The following is a 16334-nucleotide window of genomic DNA, read 5'->3' as shown; positions in this document are numbered from 1 at the left end:
GGATCCCCCTCTGGCACCCCAAACCCCTAATCTCCAGCCCAATCCCAGAGCCCGCATCCCCACCGGAGCCCTCACCCCTCCCTGCACTCCAACCCCCAGCCACAGCCCAGTGAAAGTGAGTGAGGGTGTGAGAGCGAGCGACTGAGGGAGGTGGGCTGGGCTGGAGTGAGTGGGGGTGGGGCCTTGGGGAAGGGCATGAAAGGGGTTGGGTCAAGGGCATTTGGTTTTGTGAAAGTAGAAAGTTGACAACCCTACTTAAGGACCTTTGAAAAGCAGCCTCCTTGGCACCGCTCCTGATACCAGGGGCCAAGGCGCCCCCGGACATGAGAACCACAATAGGCCAGAGCAAAACGCTGCGTTAGAAATCGGAGCTCAGGCTGCCTAGCGAACGATAGCTGACAGACAGGAGATGTGGGAATTAAGGTTGTGCCTTCAGCCAGCAACTGGTGTTCATCCGTTTGCACCACACACACACCTGTAGGCAGGGCCACTATTTCCTTGTCTGTCTGCCTGTTTAGCGTCTCTCGGTCCTTACTGTGCCCATCACCGTGGTGTCTGAGTGGCAAACCAAGGGTTTGACGTGTGCATATGAACCTGCCTGACTGGAAGGACGTGGTTTGGTGTGGATCAGTGACTGCTGGGGCGATTGGTGGCAGAAGGCTCTGAGGGCCTGGCTCATTCCGACCTGGCTCATTCCAATGGCTTCTACAGCTGAGAGCAGCCCAGTCTCCTGCCTGGGTCCGACGCAAACCAGGAAGTACAGGACCACGGTTAATAAGAGCAGCTCAAAAGATCATTTTCGCTGAGCCCAGCCCTGCACAGATTTCCAGCTTAGGTTTGCATTTTCAACAAAAGTTCTTCTTGATTATTTTCTCCCAGCCCCTTTGTGCCTCCATAATAGCCAGCCACCCCGTCAGTCGCATCCTGGGGCGCTCCAGGAACAGCTTGTGTGCGTGTGTGTGTACGTCTGTATATATATGTATGTGTACATGTGTGTATGTACGTGTGTACGTGTATGTGCACATGAGTGTGTGCACATGTGAGTGTGAGTGTGTATGTGTGTACATGTACCCCAGTCAGATGTATACATCTGGATTTCCTTTGAAAGAATTTTCAAATTGAGCTGATCAAGTGCAATGGCAAAGCACCCAATTCCTCTGTCCCCCAACTGCCTTCGCTGCTTTAACGTACAACCTGCTCCGCTGACACCTCTGACTCCTGAAAGCCCTAACGCTCCCGGGGAGCAGGCCGTGCCCTGCCCTGCCCTGGCTGCCCCGGGTGTTACCTCGGAGGGAATCGTGCCAGATTCCAATGGGTGGCAGGTCCAGGGAAGAGCCATATCTGGGGGAGGCTGTACCAGACCCGCCCGACCCAGGCAGGCTCCCAGGTACTCTCTGCTCGGGGCTGATAAGGCTCCTTAGCAGTTTCTCTCCAAACAAATTCCAATTCAAGACACCTGAGAGCTCCACAGCAGGGCAGCATCCCCAGAGCGCAGCAGGGCGGGAGTTAGGGGGAGCAGTCGGTAGCAGCACCTGCCCCTCGTACGGCAGGAGCGAGAAGTGCCAGCCTCTCTGCACAGAGCAGCAGCGTTCAGCCTGGGCCAGACGTGCTGCGGTGATGGGTAAGAGCGGGCTTGGAGAGCCAGAGGGTCTGTGGGGCAGCGCTGGGCCATTCTGCTCCTCACTAGGGCCGGGTGGGCGTGTTCACCTGGGATTGGAACCCACCAGCACTTGTGGGTGTGAATGTGGGGCTGGAACGCAACGTGGGGCGCTCCCACCTCGCCCGGGGTCAACTGGGGGGAAGGGCAGAGAGACACCTGGGCTGAGACCCCAGCTCCAGGGAGACAGTCACCCTGGTCCAGCTGGGTCAAATTGCCCAGCTGTGTGACAGCCCCCGCATCCCCGAGGATGGTATGTCACAGCAGTGTAATGTGCGTATTGAACGGCAGGGGTTGCCAGAGACTGGCTGGGAGAGGCCTTTGGGGATGGAGGAAGCAGCACTAAGGTACATGCCAACCTCCCTACAGAGGAGGGGCCGTGCCCCGCAGGTGGGGGGCAGGGAGCTGGGACACTGCGCGGTGGGTCATTGTCTGGCCCAGGCCCTTCCTAGCCGGAGGCCGAGGCCGAGGCATTTCCTTCAGGTCACCTTCCGCTGCAGCTGGGCCACGGGCCCCCATAGCCACTAGCCCAGCTAGGGATCCCAAGTGAGGATTGTCACGGCTGGCTCCTCCCTGCCACCAGCAGCTCTTCACTGCCAGGGAATTCCTGAAATCCTGTGTGCCCCTCCCCCACTCACCTCCTGGGGCTGTGAGTGCCCCCCCCCGGATAGCCCCTCCCCCGAGCGCTGAGTGCCCCTGGCCAGTCCCTCCCCTCAGCCCCCCCCACTTCCTGGGGCTCTGAGTGTCCTCAGCCTGTCCCCCTCCCACACCCCGGGGCTGAGTGACCTTGGCCAACCCCCGTCCCTTCAGGAGGAACTCCCAGTACCCACCCAGCCCCCACACCTCAGGGTTCCCCTCCCTGCGGCTCTGTGGCCATACCCCCCACCCCCCTGTCCGTGGGGCTCTCATTACCCACCCTTCAGGCCTTCCCAGGGCTCTCAGTGCCCCCCCAGCCCCAATCTCCATTTTCCCTTTCTCTCACCCACTCTCCTGCCCTCCCCTGCCCGGTTATTTCCATGGCACAGGGGTGTCTCTGTGGGGCGGGAACATTTCTCCAGGGCGAGTCCCAAACTCCTCAGCACCCGCCCCCCTCCTGGGAGTCTCTGTCCCAACGGGGCCGGTTCCTAGCGTCTCCTCTCTGCCCCGTGCATGCCTGGCCGGTGGCCGGCTGCCCAGCCAGACTGACGGGCGAGGGCGGCAGTGCCAGGCTGTGCTGGGTGAGGCGGGAGGGTCCAGCAGTCCCAGCTCTCTGTTGTGCTGTTCCTGGGCAGAGGGAACTGGGAGTCGCGGCTCCTGAAGGGCGGGTTTGTGTTCCCAGCTTCTCACCGGCTCTTCCATTTAGCAGCTGCCCGGTGCCCTCGTCTCCTGCTCCTCGCCGGCCTGCTGGCTCTGTCAGCCCCAGTTCTCACCCTGGAAATACACAACCTGAACATCTTAAAGGGACCCACCCATGCAATCCGGAACATCCACCCAAAGCACCTGAAGGCAGGTGTGTCATGTGTCTGCTTCTACAGTAGGGTTACCATATTTCCACAAACAAAAAAGAGGACACAGCAGTCCTACCCCCTGACTGCTCCCCTCAGAACTCCAACCCCCCTTGCTTCTTGTCCTCTGACTGCCCCCTGCTGAGAACCCCCTACCCTAACTGCCCCCCCCCAGGATCCTACCTGTCCCCTGACTGCCCTGACCCTTATCCACTCGCATGGGTGGCAGGGTTGTAGAAATTTTGGTGGTGCCCAGAACTCCCCACCCCACCTGCCTAAGGCTCTGGGAGAGGGTTTGGGTGGGGGGAGGAGGTCTGGGGTGCAGGTCCTGGGCTGGGGATTAGGGTGCACGAGGGGTGCAGGGTGCAGGTTCTGGGATAGAGTTTGGGTGCTGGGTGCAGGCTCCGGGCTGGGGCAGGGGGTGGGTGTGCAGGAGGGGGTGAGGGGTGCAGGCTCTGGGATGGAGTTTGGGGGTGAGAGGCGGTGCAAAGGGAGGGGGTGCAGGCTTTGGGAGGAAGTTTGAGGGCAAGAGGGGGTGTGTGGGAAGGGGGAGGGGGATTGGGAGGGAGTTTGGGGATAGGAGGGGATGCAGGGGTGAGGGCTGTGGGTCTGGGGATGAGGGGTTCATGATGCAGGAGGGGGCTCAAGGATGGAGCAGAGGATTAGGATGTGTGGGGATGAGGGCTGGGGCTGGGGAGTTTGGGGTGTTGGAGAGGCTCAGGGCTAGGGTGGAAGGGCAAGGTAAGGGCAGCCTGTCTTCCCATTAGTGGATGGGGGCACTAGGACCCGGGGGCAGCAGACAGCAGTTGCTGCTGGCTCTGGCAGTACACACAGACAAGGGAGAGGCAGGGAGGGAGGGGGGACCCACGGAGGGGGGGATGGCAGGTGGAGGCTGGGGACCCATCCAACACTCCCCCGCTCCCTGACTGCCCCCCCCCCCGACTCCTCTTACCATTCTGGCTCCACATGGGTCGGTTTGTGTGTTACACAGGACTACAGAGAGAGGGAGGGGGGAGCAGGGGAGGGCTCTGGCTGCTGGAGGCCAATGGGAGTGGGTCAATCGGCCTAGCCGCCCAATCAGCAGCCGCACTCTGCATGGAAGGGAGGGAGGGAGAAAACCTCCCCGGACATTTTAACCTTGTTACCAATTCCTCCCGGACGGCTATTTAGAGACGCAAAAGCCGGACATGTCCGGGGAAATACGGACGGATGGTAACCCTGATACTACTTTGAGAGGGGGAAGGGAACAGTTAGAGATTGCTGTAGCTTGATTAGTAGTCCCATAATAATTCTCTCCTTAGCCAGCACCTTCCCCCACCACACACGCACACCAGAAACCTTCTCAGTCCCTAATAATGCACATTAGCAATTCTTAAGTCAGTATTTCTATTTCTTTGTCATCAGATCATGGATACTTGGGCACTTCCTTTTATTAATTACACTCAGAAGTGTAGGTCTGAAAGTTGATTCAGAAATTCCTTGCCCTTTATGCCATCCTGTTATCACTTATGCTTTCCGTTGCTTAATCCTGGGAGTCTGAGCCTTTATGGCCCAGGCATTGGTTTTGCACACTGTATGTTTCTATTGTTATATGTAAGTATCCTTCATAGCTGGTGCCCTTCCTTTTTAGTTTCCATAGCGACATGCATCTTTCCTTTGTGATGTACAAGGGGTGTAGCTGGGTGCCTTTCCATCAATGAACATCAGTCAGCCAGGAATTGTTCCCAACAGAATGGTAGTGAATTGCTTTGTCTCACTGGGTCGCATGCAGCTATGCAAGCCAGATCAAGGGGGTGTCTTTTTCTCTGAGTCCTCCTGTTAATGGATGGATTAATAAGGGTAACCTAGAACAGTGGTTCCCAAACTGGGGTTCGTGAACACCTGGGGGTTCACGAAATGTTACAGGGGGTTCTCGGGAAAAAATTCTCTAATGGCTGTCAGAGCCGTCTCTAGGGATCCTGGGCAGCATGGGGCCAGCAGCCCAGAGCCCCTGGACTGCCAAGAGCTAAGCAGATCAAAGCAAACATCTCTATCACACTGAGGAGATTTAAACTTCAAGACTCCTTATAAGAAATGGAAAGGGAAGTGGATATTTTTTGCCATTTTAAAAATTAAATAGGAAGCTAGTATTGTTTTTAAAATTATTATGAACAATTTTAAGCTTTGTTGTAATGTGCATTGTTTGCCTGGACTGCTCAAGACCTGAATGCTTGTGTAGGAGGAACTCTTTGAGTTGGCTTCGTAAATGCCTTCCTGCTGTTTCACATCTGATACTCCTTGATGAAACATAGAAGCCTTGTCTTATAACAGGCTTATTCAAAGTGATACAAGCTACGAAAGTGAGATCTTGGAGGAGTATTGCCGTTTTCATAATGTAATAAAAATACTGTAATGATAACTAATAATTAATAATAAATACTATGTAATAAGCATGCCATAAAAACAAATTTTATATTTCCAAGATCACTGCTTTTATAATTTATGCTCAGGTAAAGGAGAAAATCCCTGGAAATATTCATTTTTAGGAGGGGGTTCGCGAGACTTGACATTTTAGTGAAAGGGGTTCACAGGTTGTTAAAGTTTGGGAACCACTGACCTAGAACATCCTAGATAGCCACACAATGCAGAGGGACTAGAGTGTATTTTAGCAAACAGAGGATGAGAGAATGAAAGAAGCCACAGTGAGCAGATAAGGCAAAACAGACAAGTGGGGCTGCAGGGGGAAAAGGCAGAGAAACAGACATGTTTGTGAAGGAGAAGCAACACGAACAGTATGAAGAAAAGTGGGAGAGATTAAAAAAGAGAGAAGAAAGGTAAAAAAGTGAGGCTCCTACATCTATATTTAGGTATGTAGATTTGCAAAGATACTGCACCCTTCTGGGAGCAGCTAAGTGCTCAGAATTCCTCAAAAGTCAGGCTACTTCTATAGATACTTAGCACTGGCCTGCTAAACCCGGGGTTTTGAGTTCAATCCTTGAGGGGATCATTTAGGGATCTGGGGCGAAAATCTGTTTGGGGATTGGTCCTGCTTTGAGCAGGGGGTTGGACTAGATGACCTCCTGAAGTCCCTTCCAATCCTGAGATTCTATGATTCTATGAGCAGAAGACAAGAAGACTTGCAGCCAAAAAGAACAGAAGGGGGAAGGCCAGAGAATCACACAAACACCGGGAAGAGGGAGGTCTATGTGTTGGAGACTCCCTATAAGAACAGACAGGCCTGTCACCACAGCTGACCCAGGCTATGTCTACATGACACAGTTTTTAGCAACGTGGCTGTCTCGCTAGACGTGCTGCTAAAAGTCACGCTGTGTAGCCGCTGTTTGTCGGCTTTCCTGCCAACAAAAAACATCCACTCCCAACCCCCGCTAACACTGGCGCTTGTCACAGCAAAAGTTTTGTCTTTCAGGGTTGTTGTTGTTGTTTTTTTAACACCTATGAAAGACAAAAGTTTTGTCGCTCAATTGCCCATTGTAGACATAGCCCCAGAGAACAGAAGGGTCTGCTGGGAGCAAAGATACACAATTAGACCTAGGGCTAAACAGGATCCTCTTGGGAGCAGAAAAGAATCCAGATTGCCCTTCACATGGGGACAAATGATAACTGCTAGATTCTTGCTGGGACGCACCAAGGAAGGCTACACCAGGCTAGGGAAGATGCTTAAAATAAATGGAGGCTCAGGTGATCTTCAGTGGGATTCTACATGTCCCTAGCGGAGGACAATGAAGGCCAGACAAGATTATGGTGCTTAACAGATGGCTTGGGCAAAGGGTGCTCTAAGGAGGGCTTTGGGATGTTTAACTACTGGGAGGCATTCATGGACAGAGGACTGTTCTCGTGAGATGGACTCCACATGACTAGGGAGGGCAATAGACATCTGGGATAGAAGTTGGCACAACTGATTAAAAGAGCTTTAAGCTAGGAATTTGGGGGGAGACAGTTGGGAGGTGCACATTCAATCTCCATACCTGATCCTAATATAGAGCAGGAGAAAAATCAAGTAAGAGCGGATACAGCAATGGAGAAAGGAACAACTGAGTGTAAGAGACTGACAACTAGAAGAAAGATAGTGCCAATCCCACGGACAGCAACCGGTGATATTGGCAGTTAAATGACTGTACCTAATCAGGCAAGGAATCTAGATGAAGCCAAACAGAAACAACTAAGATGTCTGTGCACCAATGCAAGGAGCCTAGGTAACAAAATGAAGGAACTAGAACTACTGGTGCAGGCAGGGATTGTAGGGATACAAGGAACATGGTGGAACAGTAGTCATGACTACAATACAAGTATTGAAGGGTATGTGCTATCCAGGAAAGACAAGTAAAAGGTGGAGTGGTACATTGTATTGTAATGACAAGGTAGATCGTAAAGAATTTAGAAATGATTGAGTGGATAAACAGAATTTCTTGGGTTTAAAATCACTTTGGGGAAGAAAGGTAACAGAGGTTATCTTTATAACCACTGGTACAGTGTTTGGGGTCTGCGATAGACCCCCCAGGAACCTATCTGGATACGGATAGAGAATATTTTTGATGAAATAAACAGTAGTGGGAATGTGATGATGGGAGATTTTAATTTCCCAAATACAGATCGGCGAACAAGTGCTACTAATAATGGTAGGGCCAGATATTCCTGGATGTGATAGCTGACAGATTTCTTCACCAATCACCGAATCAATGAGAGGTGATGCCATTTTAGATTTTGTATTGGTAAGTAGCGAGGACTACATAGAAGAACTGGTTGTAAAGGACAATCACAGTTTATGTGATAATGAGTTAATTCAGTTTAAACTAAATGGAAGGATAAACAGAAATAGGTCTGCAACTAGGGTTCTTGATTTCAAAAATGCATGCTTGTTACAGAAGTGGACTGGACTGAAGAACTCAAGGATCTCAATGTGGAGGAGGCTTGGAATTAGTTTCTGCCTCTTTGACTTAAAGTATCTGAAGGCTGCATCCCAAGCAAGGGAGAAAAATTCATACTGAAGGGATGCATACCAAGCTGGATGAACAAGCATATCAAAAGTTATTAAGAGAAAGCAGAAAGCATACAAGGAATGGAAGAAGGGATGGATTAGCAAGGAAACTTTCCTCTTGGAGGTTAAAGTGTAGGGGGAAAGTGAGAACTGCCAAAAGCCAAGCAGAATTGGACCGTGCAAAGGAAATTAAAATCAATAGTAAAAAGTTCTTTAGTCATACAAATAAAAAGAAAACAAGGAAAAATGAAGTGGGACCACTAAGCACTGAGGATGAATGGAGATTAAAGATAACCTTGGCGTGGCCCAACACCTAAACAAATACTTTGCCTAAGTTTTCAATGAGAAGGTTGGGGGCAGTGGCAGCGTGGAAGCAGAAATGACCACATCCAAGGTGGAAGCCAAACTCAAAAAACTTAATGGGACCAAATCGGGAGGCTCAGACAATCTCCATCCAAGGATGTTAAAGGAACTAGCACATGAAATTGCAAGCCCAATAGCAAAGATTTTTAATGAATCCATAACATCAGGGGTTGTTCCCTATGACTGGAAAATTGCCAATATGGTACCTGTATTTAAGAAAGGACAAAAATGTGATCCGGGAACCAACAGGCCCATTAGTTTGACCTCAGTTGTACACAAGGTCTTAGAACAAATTTTGAAAGAGAGAGTAGATACTGGCAGAGGTAAATGGTAACTGGGATAAAAAACAACATGGATTTACCAGAAGTAGATAGTGCCTGACCAACCTGATCTCTTTCTTCGAGAAGATACTCGATTTTCTGGACAAAGGAAATGCAGTAGATCTAACCTACCTGGACTTCAGTAAAGCATTTGATACAGTTCCACATGGGAAATTAGTTAAATTGGAGATGATGAGATTAATATGAGAATTGAAAAGGTGGGAAAGGAACTGGTTAAAAGGGAGACTACAATGGGTCATGCTGAAAGGTGGAGTTCCTGGAGTTCCACAGGGATCCATCTTGGGACCAATCTTATTTGTAATAGAAATGGGATGAAATTTAATAGTGCAAAGTCATGCACTTTGGGGCTAACAACAAGAAGTTTTGCTATAAGTTGGTGACATATCAGTTGGAAGCTACAGGGGAGGAGAAAGACCTGGGTGTACTGGTTGATCACAGGCTGTGAAAAAGGCCAATGCAATCCTAAGTGTGTCAGGCAAGGCATTTCCAGAAGAGAGAGGGAACAGTTATTACCATTATACAAGGCATCGGTGAGACCTCATTTGGAATACTTTGTGCAATTCTGGTCTCCATTGTTTAAGAAATATGAATTCAAACTGGAACTGATGCAGAGAAGGGCTACTAGGATGATCAGAGGAATGGAGAACCTACCTTACGAGAGCAGGCTTAAGGAGCTTGGCTTATTTAGCCTAACAAAATGAAGGGAGATATAATTGCTCTCTATAAATACATCAGAGATAAACACTAGGGAGGGAGAGGAGTTATTTAAGTTAAGGACCAATGCTGGCACAAGAACAACTGGTCATCAATAAGTTCAGGCATGAAATTAGACAAAGATTTTTTACCACCAGAGGAGTGAAGTTCTGGAACAGCCTTCCAAGGGGAACAGTGGGAGCAAAAAACTTAAGACTGAACTTGCTAAGTTTAGGGGGGGATGGTATGATGAGGTTGCCTACAATGGCAAGTAGCTCATCTGGGACTGCTATTAGCAAATATCTCCAATGGCCACGGGTCACTTGGTTTGAATTAGAGTAAATGGTGGATTCTCTGTAACTTTAAGTCTTTAAATCAAGAATTGGGGACTTCAGTACTTAGCCAGAGATTATGAGCCTATTACAGCAGTGAGTGGGTGAGGTTTGTAGCCTGCCATGTGCATGAGGTCAGACTAAATGATCCCTTCTGGCCTTGAAGTCTATGAGTCTATCAATTCTGGGGCCTAACTTTGTGCTCCTATTTTTGAATATCTTTGCCAAAGGCTGTTTAGCAGCTGCAATTTCGGAGAAGAGTGCAGTGATAGAGCCAAGCTATTAGGAGCACACCAACTGAGTAGGAGGAAGAGAGAGGAAAGTATAAATTAGTTACAAAGCCCCTCTAGAGGTTTGTGGACTCTATTTCAAGCACATCTCTGCTAAACAGATGCTGCTCAAGTACAATATACAATTTTTGAAAACTATTTTGCTTTTTTAAGAAGAGTGACCTTGTACCTTCTGCCAGCACAACCACTGCCATCAAGCCTGGATTCAGTTTAATTTACTCTTTCCAAAGATTAATCTCATGAGACAGATAAGTGTTCTGTACTTCCACAACTCTGTCTGGATTTGGATACCTGTGCAATTATGAACAAGAGAATAGGGCAGATATGTTTTCCAATTCACTAATTATTCCATTTGAGGGCAGCAGAAACCCTGACTTAACTTCTGAGATGGCGTAGGCCACGTGGAAAGAAAAAGCAATGAGGTCAAATGAGGAAAAAATAATTTCTCACTTGGTCACTAAGCTTTTGAAATACTTACATTTTTCCTCCTTTCAAAAGAAAGTGCAAGAATCTACATAAGAAGATTCCAGAAGTGTCACTGTGTGTCACTCTGAAGCCTAGCATGGCTGTTGAGTCGGTGTGAAATGATGGAAACAGCTACAAGCATGGTTGAGAACTCTGTTTAAATGATCACCAGGTTCAATCATCACTGAGATTCATGGTCTGTTACCATCTGACATTTTAAATCCTGAGCCATTTTGATTTAACAAATTACACCTTTGTGGCATCTATCGTGACATCACCACTCTTACTCTACAGCTAATATGATGCAACACTGTCATTGGTTTGTATGAAAGACTGCACAGACAGTTGATTTTTGGCTCAGCTGCACACCCATCTGACAGAATGGGCTTTCAGCTACTAGTATAACAAGTTATGGACATTCATGGCCATGCAGCTGTAGAGCACTTTAAGTTAAACCAGCCTTCCGAGAGCACACTAGGGAAAGTGCTCCAGTCTGTCCACACAGAGCTGAAAGCGCACTGGTGTGGCCACAGTTGTAGCACTTGCAGCTGCATTGGGAGTGGTGGATTATGGGCAGCTATCCCAGCATTCAAGAGGCTGCAATGTGCTTTTCAAACGCGGGAGGGGGGGAGGAGTGTGTTGTATGTATGTGGGGGGAGAGAGAGTGACAGCATGCTGTCTTGTAAGTTCAGACCCCTTTCCCTCCTGCACCTCTCTCACTCACTCAAAAGCAAACAGTAGCTGTTTGTTTGTTTTCTTGGACCAGATAAGTAGCCGCTCTCGGAACCAGAGCTTTGAAAGGGCACTTCCGCGTCCCGAGTTCACAACAAAGACAAACTTCTTGCATCTGAAGAAGTGAGGTTCTTACCCATGAAAGCTTATGTTCCCAATACTTCTGTTAGTCTTAAAGGTGCCACAGGACCCTCTGTTGCTTTTAACAAAGACAAGAGAGACCACTTCAGTTAAGAGGATTATGGGGCGTTTCCGGAGGTCAATCAGTGCGTAATAATGTGACTCCTCGTTTACACTGGAGCTGCAGAGTCTCACCCAATACGCAACAGCTGTTAATCCTCTTGGGGAGGTGGAGTACTAAGACCGCTCTAGCCAGAGAGTCAGAGCGCTCTCCGTGCCTTGCCAGTGTGGATGGGGAGTAAGGCAGAGTGCTCTCGGAGGCTTTATTGCGCTATAACGTGCAAGTGTAGCCAAGCCCTCAGGGACCAAATCTAAGTTTCAGTCTGTGAATCCAGTTCACTTATCGGAAGCAAATGGTTTATTAATCCGAGACAGTAATAAAACACAACTTTGCTGTATTTGAAAAAAAGACTAGGCCTGGATCCACACTCAGTGTTGTAATGCATAACTTTTGGGTGCCTAGCCACCCAGTGGAATCCACAAACCCTGGGTTAAGTGCTCTCTAAACAATACAGTGGGAAGAGAGAGAGGTCTGAGAATAGAATCCACAAAAAGCCAGCATGCTCGGCAAGGAGGGACCTAAGCTAACCAACTGCAGATGCTGAAGTGTGGGGTGTGTCCTAAGCCCCGCCTCTCTCAGGGAATTAGGTGTCTACGGCCAGGTCTACACTCAAAAGTTAAATCAACCCAGCTATGTTGCTCAGGGGTATGAAAAATCCACTCCCCTGAGTGACAGTTAAGCGGATTTAGCCCCCCCACTGTAGACAGCACTAAGTTGACAGAAGAACTCTTCCATTGGCCTAGCTACCGCCTCTCGGGCAGGTGAATAAACTTCACTGATGGGAGGACCGCACCCGTGGCTGTAATGAGTGTTTACACAGAAGCACTACAGCTTTACTGTGCTGCTGTAGCATTTCAAGTGTGGACTAGCCCTAAGCCTGGGCTGCAAGAAGGCACCTCTCTCTGCTTGGGATCCACAGCCATGAATTGTCACCCACTCCTGAAGTTAGGCATGGAAAGTGTTTCTTGCAAGAACAGCAGCGGTGCATGCCTAACTCCACACAAAACAGATTGGGGGCCCAGAAAGAGAAGAGTCCTCTCTAATTTTTAGCCCAATGGTTAGGGTCCTCACCCAGGATGCAGGAGAGCCCAGTTCACTTTCCCCTTCTGCCTGATGAGAAGGGATATGACAAGGATTTCTCACCTCAGGTGAGTGGCCTAACCATTGGACTAGAATCATTCTGTCTCTAGCCCAATGCATATTTAAACAAAACGGAACAGCTTCCATATTAGAGACTGAGAATGACCCAAACCAGTATATCTGTTTTGTGTAGAGTTGGATTGTCTTCCAAAGGCAAGTTAGGCATTGCCCTGCTTACCTTCACCTGGTTTGACGATGGTGGTAGGGCTTAAGAGGTGAGATAAGCATCCACATGTCTGCCTGAAGCAGCAGTGTGCATGCCCAGACAGAGGCAGAAACTTATACATATTGGGAACTGTTACAATCTAAATTTAGGTGAGGAATGAGTTTAGGCACCTTAGAGGGTTCTGTGGCAACTGTGCAGGAATTCGGTGGGTCACAGTAGCACCTAAATCTGGACTTTAGGTGCTAGAGTCTCTGTGGATCCAGGTCTTATGTATAATTTTTAATTCAACAAAAATTTAGTAGGAAATAATTGAAGTGCAGAAACTCAAAAGAAAATTCAGATAATTGACAATTTCCCAAGCCTATTGTGCATTTTAAAAAGGTATCAATTTTTTTTAAACCACACTACAGCTTACCTGTTTCCAAACCTCCCTCATTATTTGATCTCTGTATGTGTTGTAAAAATAAATAGTTCTAATTATAGTCAAAGTACTTAGCAAAATAAAACGTTTTAAGGGTATACAGTATATTTTCAGAATGTTTAAAGGAGGGTCAGTAGCAACCAGTGAAGCTAAAAATGTTGAAATTGTAATTAATATGGACAGCAATAGACAAGGAAGTGCCAACATATATTTGTAGATGTTGGGTGGGATTGGCCCTAACATTATTCCCATTGACTTCAGCAGGAGCAGAGTTATGGTAACAGTGTGAACATCTCACCCTTTTGGTTTTGCCACGGGCTCTTGTTTAAAGTGAACAAGCAAATATTCTTTACTGTGCACAGATAAAGATGGAAGTTGGAACAAGGATAAGGAAACTAACAAAGGGTAGCGAATAAGGGATTACAGAATTTACGGTTACATATGAAATTGAGCAGGTCCTAAGGATTATACATAATAAGTACACCGGACCCTCGCTAGAACGTGTCTATATAGCACGAATTCACATATAATACGGTCGCGGCCATGGATCCCAAACGTAATTACTTTAATTGCAATTCATTTTAACGCGGTCCCCGTGTTAACGCGGCACCGCACGTGGATCCCAAATCCCACGTTCTAGCGAGGGTTCAGTGTACTTTAAAGATGGCTTCTGCTGGACTACAAAATGTGTCTATCATGCTAATATTGACTCTCTGTTCCTTATAAACTCCCATCAGTGAGTCAATCTACATCCATCTGTTGTCTCGTCTTATAAGAGGTTACAACCCAAGTATAAGACCTCTTATTTTTGTTGTGTGTATGTACAGCACGTAGCACAATGGGGGCCTGGGTCCATGATTATGGTTCGTAGGTGCTATAATACAAATAATTTAAGAATACGTCTTTATATAAGTTATAGTGAATATTTAGGAGTTGAGTACAGTCAACTCCCATGGACTATGTGCAGGTACAAGGGACTGCCTATAAAGCTCCACTTTTAGGATCAAGGCATACATTTTACTCCTGGGGGAATTATGCGCTACTGCGCAATGCAGAATTTTGCAGAATTCTGTTTCCCCCACAGAATTGCTGGCTGCCACTAGGGACTGCTGGATTTTGCAGAACCCAGCTTGCAGTGACTGGACTTCCTAGCCTGACTGGAGGCTGCACATTCTGCTTGATCCTCATCCTCCCAGGGACGGGCAAAAGCCCCAACTCTGGCAAAGAATGAGGAAGGGCAGGACTGGACTGGACTGCACCACACCACATCCCCTGGCAGGACAGTCAAGAAGCTGGGGGGAGTAAAGGCTCTGAGGGTGCTAGTGTCTGGGCTGGGGGCTTCCCCATGTCTGGGCTCTTGGTGGAAGGGGATGCTGGTGTCCGGGCCAGAGTGGAGGGGGTGCTGGTGTTTGGGCTGGGGCTGCCCTACAGCTAGGCTCTGGGGGAGGATGGAAGTTCAGATGGCGGGGCTCTGGGGGCCCCACACAGCCCCCTCCAGCACTCCCCAACTGGAACTGAGTTGTAGTAGGGATTTCTTTAACTCTGCTGGTCGGGGAATCTTTTTTTGCTGTTGTCTGTATTGTTGACATACTTGTTAATAGGTATTTTGAAATAAATTACCAAAATAATTGAAACTGGGGTGATTATATTGTGTTATTTTGACAAAATATGCAAAATTTTACAGAATTTTAAAATATTATGCACAGAATTTTAAATTTTTTGGCACAGAATTCCGAGAGGACTACAACATTCCATGGAACAGCTCCACAGCACAGATGTACAACAGAGCTGGTCAACCAAATAGCTTGATTTCCTGAACTTTCTGAAACGCTTTATAATGAATAAAAAGCTTTTGCTGGAACTGTGCCTCTGTATTAGAATGTGACCAACTGGCAGTGACCCAGTACTTCAAGAATTAGCAGTCTACTATTTCAAGTTATTAACTGAAACAAATCTTCTAACAAACTTGCACTAAAGTGCAGCTGGTTCAAAATACTGCTGCTTAAAGTGATGGTCTCATAGGAAACTTTGAAAGACCTTTGTAAGTTAGTGTTGGGAACATATGCATGGAGACAGGATGTGTGTTCTTCGTTACTGTGTGTGGTTCATGCTATCTATGGTTCAGCTCAAGACCTAGCCAGTTCTTTGTAACAACCATTTCCAAGAGCAACTCACTGTGACATCCAATGATATGAACTTTAGGCATAGCATTTCCCTGGCAACAATAAACCAAAATAGTAAAATCCAAAGAATGCAATGTGTAAATGGATTTGCCTTTCATTTGCTGGAGGCTTTTAAGTACCTACCTGAAGTGAACACTGCCTTGTTAGGATTTATGCCCTTAGTTTTGACATTAGCTGATAGTTTTTTGTTGCTTGTTTTAAACAAATCAGTTGCATAATGCTGCAATTTGTGATGCAAAAACTAGCAATTTTATTTTTTTTGAGAATGAAAAATAAAATCTCAGTAAAGGCAACTTACTGTCAGCCACAGGTTAAGAATAAGAATTGTACGTCCTTGTGCCAGGGATTCTAGTTAACAGTATATGTAACCAAACCACGCAACCTAGGATGTTGCCCCTTTTTGCTTCTATTATACTGGATTCAGAGGCAGAGTATTTTGTGCAATCCGTATGTGTAGATTTGTGCTGACTAAAGTCTACTGCATCGAAGATGCAAACAGATACTGATCCCAAACGGGGATAAGTATAGGGGAGAACAACAGTCTAATGTACTTTATTTTCAATGATTCAATAAATCCCCCCAAAGTTTAGTGACTAACTGAAATAGTTCCCTATTAAAGATTAGCCTACATAAGGAAAACAAAGCAATTGACCGTCCCATTTATTGGACTGACTTTCTGATGGATCAAACCCTCAAATTACAAAAGCGTAGGCACCATTTGAATGTCATGAGCAAGAAAGGCATAGTGCCATAACTGTATTTAAATATAACAAACTAAGCAGCCTTTTGATTGTCACACTCTGTTTAGGAAGATGAAGCAAGAACAATTAACTCCACTCTCTTATAGCAAT

Source organism: Trachemys scripta, chromosome 9, assembly GCF_013100865.1.
Source record: "Trachemys scripta elegans isolate TJP31775 chromosome 9, CAS_Tse_1.0, whole genome shotgun sequence".
Lineage (NCBI taxonomy): Eukaryota > Metazoa > Chordata > Testudines > Emydidae > Trachemys > Trachemys scripta.
The sequence above is the reverse complement of the archived record's forward strand: the minus strand, read 5'-3'. Positions refer to the sequence as shown.